This window comes from Filicampus tigris, chromosome 10 (genome assembly GCF_054856515.1).
Source record: "Filicampus tigris isolate MCC_2025a chromosome 10, RoL_Ftig_1.0, whole genome shotgun sequence".
Classification (NCBI taxonomy): domain Eukaryota; kingdom Metazoa; phylum Chordata; class Actinopteri; order Syngnathiformes; family Syngnathidae; genus Filicampus; species Filicampus tigris.
In genome coordinates, this window is record NC_141226.1 from 5,219,434 (window position 1) to 5,230,000 (window position 10,567).

The 10,567-nt window shown below is 40.7% G+C and overlaps 1 protein-coding gene across 5 annotated transcripts in view; it reads left to right on the plus strand.

The window, feature by feature from the left end:
- Window positions 1-1,599: 1,599 nt before the first annotated feature.
- Window positions 1,600-10,567, plus strand: part of chd7 (chromodomain helicase DNA binding protein 7) — a 105,661-nt gene continuing 96,693 nt past the window's right edge. The window contains exons 1-2 of one of the 5 annotated variants that reach the window (XM_086042687.1): window positions 1,600-1,802; window positions 1,889-2,002. The gene's annotated coding sequence lies outside the window, so the exon portion shown is untranslated. Of the gene's footprint in view, window positions 2,003-2,455; window positions 2,572-3,057; window positions 3,203-10,567 lie in introns of those variants that run through there. The other 4 variants (XM_086042691.1, XM_086042690.1, XM_086042689.1 and 1 more) reach the window with 4 other exon arrangements.

Consider the following 10,567-nt stretch of genomic DNA (forward strand, 5'->3'; position numbering starts at 1 on the left):
CATGTCACTTTAATTATGTGAATATATAAATATAGTGATTAAAAAATTGCAGTTTTTACTGCATCTCTTACTATATTGTCAAATGTTTGCTTTTCTGTGTTAGCAGGTGTTAATGTCGATATTTTTTTGTGACTTGCGACCAGTCTAGGTTGTACCCCGCGTCTCTCTCTCAGCTGGGATGGACTAATGATGACGAGCGATATATATTTAAGAATAAAAATACATGGAGGGACAGAGACTTCCATTGCGCAGCTGTGGCAATTTTCTTGAATCTGGTTCAGATGAGGACTTGATAGCATTTTATGGTTTAAGTTTGAAGTTACTTTTCTATGCCTGATTGATCTCTGTGGACATTACAGGGACGTGAATTATTACTATTCTTTGACCTGATATTTTCCCATCATGATGAGGTAGACAATTAAAGGTTGTGTATGCAATCTTGCTCATCGGTTAATGTGTCACGCTAAACCAACAGGGGGCAGCGTATTCTTTGGAATTCATGAATTTTGTGAGTTACACGGAGTGTCTGCTGTAAACATTTTCAAGTTAGGTTTTGGGTGTGCAAGTTATTTCGTAAAGAAGAATTTAATTATTCGGTTGGTAAGCTACATGAAAATCAATTACAGGCTGAACATGTTTCGCTGAAGATGCTACTGAATAACGATCAAGTCAATAAAGCGACAGACAAACCCTGGACTGGTCGCCAGTCAATCTCAGGAAGCATTGACAAACAACCATTCACACCTATGGGAAATTTTGAGTCGTCGATTAACCGAATTTGCATGTTTTGAAAGGGAATGGAAGACAGTCTGAGTAACTTCAGACAACATGGAGAGAGCATGCAAACGCCACACAGAAGAGCCTCAGTGGAGATTCCAACCCAGAAACTCTTCAACTACTACCTCAACATACTGCCCACATACAAACATTTGTTGTTGTAATTTCTGAATATGGATGGATTGATTATTAATCCTAAAAAAAAAAAAAAAGATTTAATTTTGCAAAGTAGCCTATATTCTGGAACACTCATCCATTAATTTTCTGTGATCGATGATCCCATAGTCAGGGTCACAGGATGCTGTAGCCTATCCTAGCTGGTTTTGTGAAAAACAAACTACAACACTGAACTGGTTGCCAATCAATCAAGGGCACATAGAGACGCACAACCATTCTCACTAAGTGGAAAGGAACCGAATGAACACTCATTGCCAAGATGGAAGTGAAGTGAGTGAACCAATAACCCATCGGTGACATTCTAGAAAAATATTTCGGCATGAAAGAGAGACCAAAATCTGACCATTCACAGGTAGAATAAAAACTTGTTGCAAAACGGGTAAATATTGTGTTTCAGAATTTATGATAAATCACTCTTATTTCATTTATAGTGTGCGAGACACACTATGTGAGTCCTAAAAATGTGTTGACTCATTTCTTAAATTGTTTAAAGCTTTCTGCGTCCATCGATATTTTCCATTCAACTGGTGCAGGCCTTTTTAGACGTGGTAATTTTTTTTTCAAGTCAATTAACATAAAATGACGTCCACGTACTTTTGTTTGCCACCACCGAGTGACTCTCACAGAGCGTCATATGGGCACGACGGGGTCAGTGACCGCGCACGCTGCCTGTTTATCTGTATGAGAGGTCCTCGGGAGCGCGCACCCCCCGGCCGAGGAAGGTGAGCTAGTGTCTGGAGGGGAGGACTCGGGAACGCGACCGACCAGCCGAGGGATCGATCGGATTAAACTCGATTTGAGTGAAATTAACACAAAGGAGAGAAGCGCATCGCGCACTCGTCAGCAAGGTCGCAGATGCGAGACCCAGCGGAGATACATTTCATGATAAACATTCAAATTCAACTTTTCCCCCTTTCTGTTTATTGAAAACCAGAAAGGACCACGGTGATTTTCCCCCCACGAGCAAACGGAAATACTAACACCACTAACGAGGAGTTGATTTGATTTTTTTTTTTTTTAAGAAGCCTGAAGTGACCAAGCTTGTCGGGTAAGATGATTTTAAATTCACATTTTTAACAAAAATGTATAGCGCATCATTGGCACTTGGTGTAGCAGTTAATGTGAAACCAATATTTATGAATTAGAAGCGTTTCTATTCGGCGAATGCCAAGTTTTCGGTACTTTTGAAAGGCAAACGCACTCGCTGAGCGTGAGGGAGATTGATGTTTGATTCGGGGATAACTCGCGTGAAATCGTATAATCTGGGCGACGAATGCACTCGCGCCTTCCTATATTTCTTATTTAGGCAGAAAGTCATTGAAGGTCTGTGTATGAGCCATGCCGACATGCTAACAATAGCAAGTTTAGCTTTCCACCCGCTAGTCGCACACATACACACGCACACAAGCCACTTTCCGATAGTTACTTGGAAAGTGGAAAGCTTTTTTCCGGGACGGCACGGTGAACCTCTCTTCGCCTGTGCCTGTTTCTCACTGCCTTGTTAAGTTTTTTTTCATTGTGAAAAATGTACTTGAGTGAGTAGTTAAGTGTGGGTGTTAGCATAGTTAGCTAATTGTGTTGAGCTTTCAGGAGACACGAGGTGGCTGGAGCGTAGAGGTGAGTCACTGGCCGACTGAATGAGCCAATCTCCCAGGGAGCTTCCCCGGCGGACAAAACACCGCAGATAAATGCCGAACTGGCATATATGAACACATGTATGTAAACTTTGGTTCACAAAAGTTCAATTTCCATCGAATTAATGTCAGCATTTGACGGGGGACATTGAGAAGTGCCCGTAGTAGTCGCTAGTTTTATTGGACGGGAGGGACAGAGAGGAGGGGGAATTGTGAGGCCAAGCGGTCATCAACATTAACCGCGTCGTTTCATTGTTTTATCTTACGTTGTACCAATTTAAACGACGTTAACAATACGCGAAAAGTATCATCTAGTGTTGTCACTCGCCGAAGTGTGGAGCAACCTGTTTTTGTACATAAAACCCCCAAAACGGTGCTCGTTCCTCTGTTGGGAACGACGTGCGAACCGCCACTGATAGGCTAATTAGCCTCGCTAGCCGCTGGAGGTTAGCCCAGTGCTAGGACACACAAGTTCAGCTAGCGTGTTAGCCAGTCCTCATCCTCATTGTGTACTTATTAGCCCCCGAGCTAGTTACGAACCTGCTCGGGGCACTTATCAGAGGATGCTTCGCTCTTGGGCAAGTAAAGTTAACTTGTCTTGGCGTTTACTTTGGGTGAGTTATACGAACCACGTCTGCCTTTCCGTGTTCATTTTGCTTTTTGTTATTTGGCATTTGCGGTAAACAACTTTTATGGTGTTAAATTCCACCCGTCGACCAAGTTTGGCTATCACTACAGTTACACTTGTTACTCGACATGTCCGGGAGTAAACTGCGGCTCCAAACACCTGCCGACAGTGCTCCTCTGCTGTTTTTTTGAGTAACTTATTCAACTACTTTGCATCAATATTATTTTGTTCAACATTTTTGCTGTAATGTTGTTGTTTCGGATGCCGCTTATGCTACCGTGCCCTCTTTTCCATTATGTTCTGTAATCGCTCAACTTGCGTAATGGTCACCCTGGCGCTCGCTGAATTTATCATGAAAAAAAGTATCACCGGAATAAATTCGTCTGTTAAATATAACGCCGGAGTAATGTTCTTATAGCCTGACACTCTCCTTGTAAATGTGCCGCATGGTTGTCTTCCGCCTCCTGTCTGCCGTCGAGCTTGGAGCCGCTACCCCCACTACCTTGGGTCTGTGAGCCAAGATGGCAGCTCGTCATGTTTAGCGGGCCACGGAGGGAGAGATAAGAGGCCCCGACCACACACGCATACACACACACGTACACACCCACACACACACGTACACACAACAGATGTTCACCACTATGGCTCTTTCTCCCGTTTGTCTTTTCTTGTGGTTTGAATAGAGACCCTTTCAGACCAGGATTGCTTTGGTTTGTTGTGCTGAGCTTAAAAAAAAAAAAACTTTGAGAGAGTTTACCATCTCCTATGTTAGAAAATTCTGGCATTAGTCACATTGTGTAGACATAGAAAAGTAACATTTTGGCATTATGAATATTGCCTCAATCTAGTATCAGTGACAGTTATTACGTGGATCTAATTATTCATAGCAATGAACTATACGCAGTGGTTATTTTGCCATGACCGACAGCTTGCCAACTAGCGTTGTTTTGTCAATGAATCATGCAAGAAAACTTGGTCGGGAGAGCAGTAATCGATGCCAAATTTGCCTCGTTTGACCGTGAATGCTGCCATAATAAAGTCTGATTCGCTCTGCCTTGGTGATGAATTTTCCACATTTAAAGAAGACGACATAATTGCTGCATTTGAAAAGTTGCAAAGCGTGTCGTACTGGAGTAGAGTTGCCCAAACCTTCAAAGCAGCCCAGAAACGGTTGAATGTCCATGATAACTCTGCTCAGAGGGTTATGGTCAGGGTTTGGCTGGTAATGCCGATAACAACTTATTTTCAGTGATAAAACAAATGTGAAAACTTCATAAAAAGAGACTGAAGGAGGTGAAGTGAGGCAGGAACCACGCACAGTACATGACTTACGACTAAATAACCGATTCTTGGCAGCCTACACATTGCGCAAAATAACCTATTTTCGGCCATCCTACTGTAATGTTGCTAAAATAGTTTAAATACGGCAGGCCTCCGGCGAGTGACCAATCAGTCGTTCATGGCAAAATAACGTGAGCAGGAGAGTTGCCGGTCACAACAAAATAACCACTGCCTTAACTGTAATGCCGCCTGCCTACCTCATTTTGTGGTGCACGATCGTAAACTACACCGGCATCACAAGTCTGAATATGAATTAACCTGTTATAACCGATGAGGACCCCAACCACATAAATTGCAGAAAGATGTACTGACACGCAGCAATACAGGAGGGGAATGAGGGCTTTTTCTTTAAATACTTCATGCAAACTCTGTTCTAAACATACACATGTAGAATTTTAAAAGCTAATGAATGAAAAGTAGCGCTGTCACTAGCACATATTTTTAGAATTGATTAATCAGAACAACTTTTTTGCAATAAAATGAAAAAAACTATACACTATGCAGATTTGCACTAATACTATGAAACTGTAAATACAAAAAGAAATACTTGTAAACATATTTGACATTTCTTCGGCACCAAGCATTTTATTAATGTAAAAGTAAATGAAATCAGAGCAGTAAATTGGGCAAATGCACTGTGCTAAAGACAACTAAAATAAACGTGTTGGTTTTTAATTTTATTTTGTTTTCATTTAACTCATATCCAATTATTTTTTACCATTCTAAATAGGTATATTGTAACAAAGTAGGTCATATGTTTTCTTTTTTTGTCTTGCCGTTGAGGACTTTTGGCAAATGCGTCATGTTCTGTTTATCATTCGGGTGATATTCTAAGAAATTACACCAGAATAAAAAATACACAAACAGTAAAGATCACACTGAAATCTTTAAACACTCAGCACCAACAGCCTATGACACATCTAAATACCGTATTTTCCGGGCTATAAGCCGCACTGTTATATAAGTCGCACCCACTCTATTTTAAGAAAATTGTGGGGGGAAAAACTCAAATAAGCCGCACCTATCTATGTTGAAAACTTTTATATTTACTGCATTTACAGAAGGATACATGAACTGTAAATGTACATGTATGTACCTGAGTAGATTCTTTCCTAACAGTGCCTTTTAACACTGCAGCATCGTTGCTGATTAAAACAGAACAGAACCAAGAGAAGATAAACGGTACTTATCGTCATTTCACTGCCGGCTGCCGCTCCAATTTGTCAGCTGATGTCCACCAGACTCCACCATCTATTGTTCTACTACATTCTACATATGCACCTGTCTTGTTTTATGTTAGTAAAGTCAGCCAATCTAACACACGACGTGCTGCCAACTGTACTAAATCAACAATAGCATTTCACATCGAAACAACAGAACAGACGTACCATCAGCCAATCGCATTCATGTATAACTATAGTAAAACCCTTTTTATAATGAAAAAATACAGTGACTTTAAAGTCTTGATGAAATTATATACACTTTTTAGGCATTGATATCTTTGAATGTTCATCAGCATATTGTAACGAATTGGGTTATCTGTGTTCTGATCGGATTTGTGTTTTGCTGAGTTGTGATGTTTCCGAGGTTCATGAATGCATCGTACGGCAAGCGAGAGGAGGAGCGGAGAACGAAGAAGAGAAACAGCTGTTATAATTTTGAAAGAAACGATTGTTGTACTGTTGTATTGTTGCGTCGGCTGCAGCGCACAGTAGCCGGATGGATTAATAAAAACGTAATAATTTAACTACGCCTGATGGCGTGTTCCTGGGAGACGCTACAATATGATAAATCTTGCTATTTAAGTTTGATGTTTTTGGCTAAAAAGACTACTTGCTTACTCGTCTACGAAACATTCAAAGTCGGATATTGGTTTTGTTTGACGTACTAACTGCAACAAAGCCGCCAATCTCGTATAGCAATGTCAGCACACAACTTTGGGACCTATCCACGGACCTTTCCCCATCGGCGATTTTAACAGAAAAGCCGGAATGTTCCCAAACAGGAGACCGCAGTATACGGGGGACCTTCGACCTCTGGCTTGTTTGCGTATGAAATAGTAATGCCATTTATCATGCATTTATGATTTATCATGGCTTTTGGCTTTTCTTTTGTTCCGCCACTCTCCTCTCCCGCGTTCAAAAGTCAATAGCGCCCGTGCATATAATAAACACTGATCAGAAATGGTACGCAAGGTGGACCGAACCGTAACGTATTAATACATCCAAATAGGGGTGGGCGATATGACGATATTAGATCGTTAAGCGATTTAACGTGTTCACGATCTCATAAAGCCGGAAGATCGTTTGATCGTCTACATGGCGCATTCTATACAGTTTAGCACTATGGCGGCGCAAAGCCGCTGACGCGTATACCCGACCAACCAATCACAGCACGCAGAGTGCACCGTACGTGACACTCCCCGCCTCCCTGTTTGTTTGTATACAGCAGGGAGCTATAGCGAAAAGTCACCACAAAGCAGAGTTGGTCCCGAAAAGAAACTCCACATCCACAGTGTCGATTTGGTTTGGCTTTTCCTCGGAGGAGAAAGCGCAAACCAGTTGTTTGCAAAGTTTGCAGAGTTTCGGTTCGGACGTCTACGCCGACAGCCAAAGCAAACGGCCAGAGGCAGCCGCTAGCTCCAAGCTAACGCAACCCAAGATAACACAGCCATTTAACACGAGCACTCCATATGAAAAAACAAGCAAGCGGTGTAAAGAAGTCACTGAGCAGTGACTTATTACCTTGCTGAAGACACGATTCCCATTAGAACAGTGGAAAACGAGGGCTTTAAAAGACTCTTCAAAATACTAGACCTGCGTTACGATCGGTGTTTTTATGTTTACATTGTTACCTTTTATGTTTGCATTCACTGCACATCTTGATAAAAATTGTCACTATTCAAATTAAAACCTGTTCAGAAAGCTTAGCTGATTTAAAATGTATTTTTTTTCTCTTACAGTTTCATACATATTTTAAATATGTTTTGTTTAACATGAGGATAATGGTCAGAAATGTGCATATTAGTATTAAAAAAAAGAATCGTGATAAAATCGTGATCGTGATTTTATTTTTAAAAAATCGTGATCTAATCATTTTGCCGGATCGCCCAACCCTACACCCACGTATACCGTTTCACCCCTACCGTGTATAGGGATGTAACTATTCACTCACGCCCGGATTTGATTGGATTTTCGATTTTCAGTTCCCAATTTTCGATTCGATTATTCATTAATTTTTAAAAATTGCTACCATGCTTGTCTCTTTGCGATAGTGTGGTGCTGCAGCTATCCACTAACGCAATACGCAATGATGTTTGGTGCAAGCTTGTCATGTAGGGCTGCCACAAACTATTTTGCTAGTCAACTAATCACCAACAGTAGTTGCAATTAGTCAACTAATCATATATAAATTGCGGCATAATTGCACCAGGGTTTTATATGACCATCGGTAGTTTGCAGCGTCAGTTCTTTTAAGGTGTGTACAAAAGATACTAAAAGACAAGATGAAAGTACTTTCAACTTTTATCAGAATTTGTAGCTTGTACCAGCATTCCTGACATGTTTATAAATGAAGTAATTGAAGTTGAAGGCAATAGTGTGGCCTTCATTTTTTTTTACCTGTAAATGTTTAGTGCATTTTAAAATGGAACCCAAAAGTATACATTATGCTGAGTTGCACTAATATGAAACTAGTTATAAATAGCAAAAAGACATACTTTTTTTTGCGCACCAAGCCTTTTTTAATGTAGAAGAGAGTGAAATAATGAGTAAACTTAGGGAAAAGCAATTTGCTAAATAAAACTAAACTAAATACTTCACACTTTGTAATTTTGTTTTTATTTAATCTTAATCCAAAATCCACACATTCAAATGTGGTCTGCACACAGAATGGAAAAAAACTTTAATAATTAGAAGGAACATACGTTTTTTTAGCACTTTAAATTAGTATATTCTAAAGACCTATGTATGTCATTTATTTTGTTAGGTGTTGGCATTAAGGGTTTGTGGAGAATAAGTTGCGTTAATTTAGATTGGCGTAATTTCCGAGTTCCTAAATTTAACACTCGGTACGTGCTCTCAGTGAGTTAGGCACTCATGGTCAGCAAGAGAGGCTCTCTTGCTGTTTGATGTCGACCGCGGGTATACAACTGTGTTTTGGTTTTTAATAAACGTCAGTTTGCTGACTAATTCCTCCATATTCGCTAGTAGAAGTTACAATATGTTAGTGCACCTCAAATGCGACGTTCCATCAGAAACCGAGACAGGGGAGTCTGTGTGCTAACTCCAGCTAGCTTCCAGCGACTACTGTTCCAATGTGAGAAATGAAATGAGCGTCACCCACGACATGCTTTCTTTTTAGATGCTCGTTTATCACCGCCGTGCTGCTATGAAAGGGAGATTTACATCGTTTTAAGTAATTTTGTGAATATGCCCGGACTTTGGACCGTGTTGCTAACGCCATTACCCATAGTACTTCTGGTTACATCACAGATGACCCGGATTACCACTACTGCTCATGTGCATTGCATATGGGAATGATGAGAGAGAGCGGCTAGTTAACAGGGCGTTGCAAATCGATTCTTTTGTATTTTTACATCGATCCATATTTTAAGCTTTTATATTGATTTTCGATAAATCGTTACATCCCTACCGTGTTGCTGTTCGTTATCAACCACGGGCATACAAAATCTGTGTTTTGGTTGGAAATGTGAGTTTACTGTCAATTACCTCTTTAATCCATAGTAGACACTACGATATGTTATCATACCAAACAGGACATCGTGTTAGACTTGTATCAAACACACATGGAAACCTGTGTGTGCTAATAGTATCTCAGAAATGAAATGAGGGATCAGTCACAAGTCGTGCTTGTTTTTCCTTTTCACCCCAGCGCTGCCATGAAAGGGAGGCTTAAGTATTAGTGGGCTCACCTTGCCCACCTGCAAGGGCATTACAATACCTTACATGTTGACTCCCCCCCCACTTCACTCTGAAGCTTGTGCATACCTCAAATTCAGCTCATTAAACAACCAATATATATCGACAAAGCGACAGCGCGGTGGCACTTGTAAGTCAAAGTACGATATGTACAGATTGGGGACCTGTGTCCGCCTACTACACTACAGTATAGGTGTGTAAAACATTAAATATGACAACTGAATTGTTGCAGCCAGGGGTTGACACTTAGGTTGTGAGTTGTGTTTTGGACGTCTGCACATGGGGGTTGTTTGGTGTATTCAGGCAACGAAAACAGTGACATGAGTCACTTAATGGCCTTCTCAGACTACACGATTTTTTGTCGTTCTTGTCCTCTACTTTGTTGCATGTACTCTCATGATTCTTACTTACTGTGACATGGGATATTACTGACTTGTTCATTGGCTCTGCATTTTTGCAATAAGAAGAGTAGAATATTTGTTTTGAACTCTTAACTTTGGTTACCTTCCTTTACACTTAGTGTGATGGTTAAACCATAACACTTGAAATACTTTGATAATGAAGTGGGCAGTATGTTGCATTTCAGATGTCAAATGTAACATCACATATATCACACATTTGATCGGAACTGTTATATCAGAACCATAACTGCGTAGCATTGGAAATGTGCCTTTTACCCAAAACCCAGAATAGCGCGATATGCCTTCTCGCGCGGCAGCCCGCAATCAGGTGATCAGATGCATGACTTCAGCACCAGTGTTTAATGTGACGTACATTCATAAAAACTCACATAATACTTGCAGGTACTTGCTTCAACACAACAGGGCTGGATATGTGAGTGTCAGTTGTTGAACTTCATACCGCAGTTCTGGCTTTACGGAATTCCCGTACACACCGCTTTGTGACAGCTCTTCTACTACTCTCATCAGTGTATGACTGCCGCTGGAATGTATCCCTTCCATTTCATTCAATGCCCAGTGATAGTTGCCGTATATTAAACAGTGACACAAACAATGTGGGAAAATGCTGTCTTTTGAAGGCAATGTTCAAGAGGCTGCTGAAAAAAAATG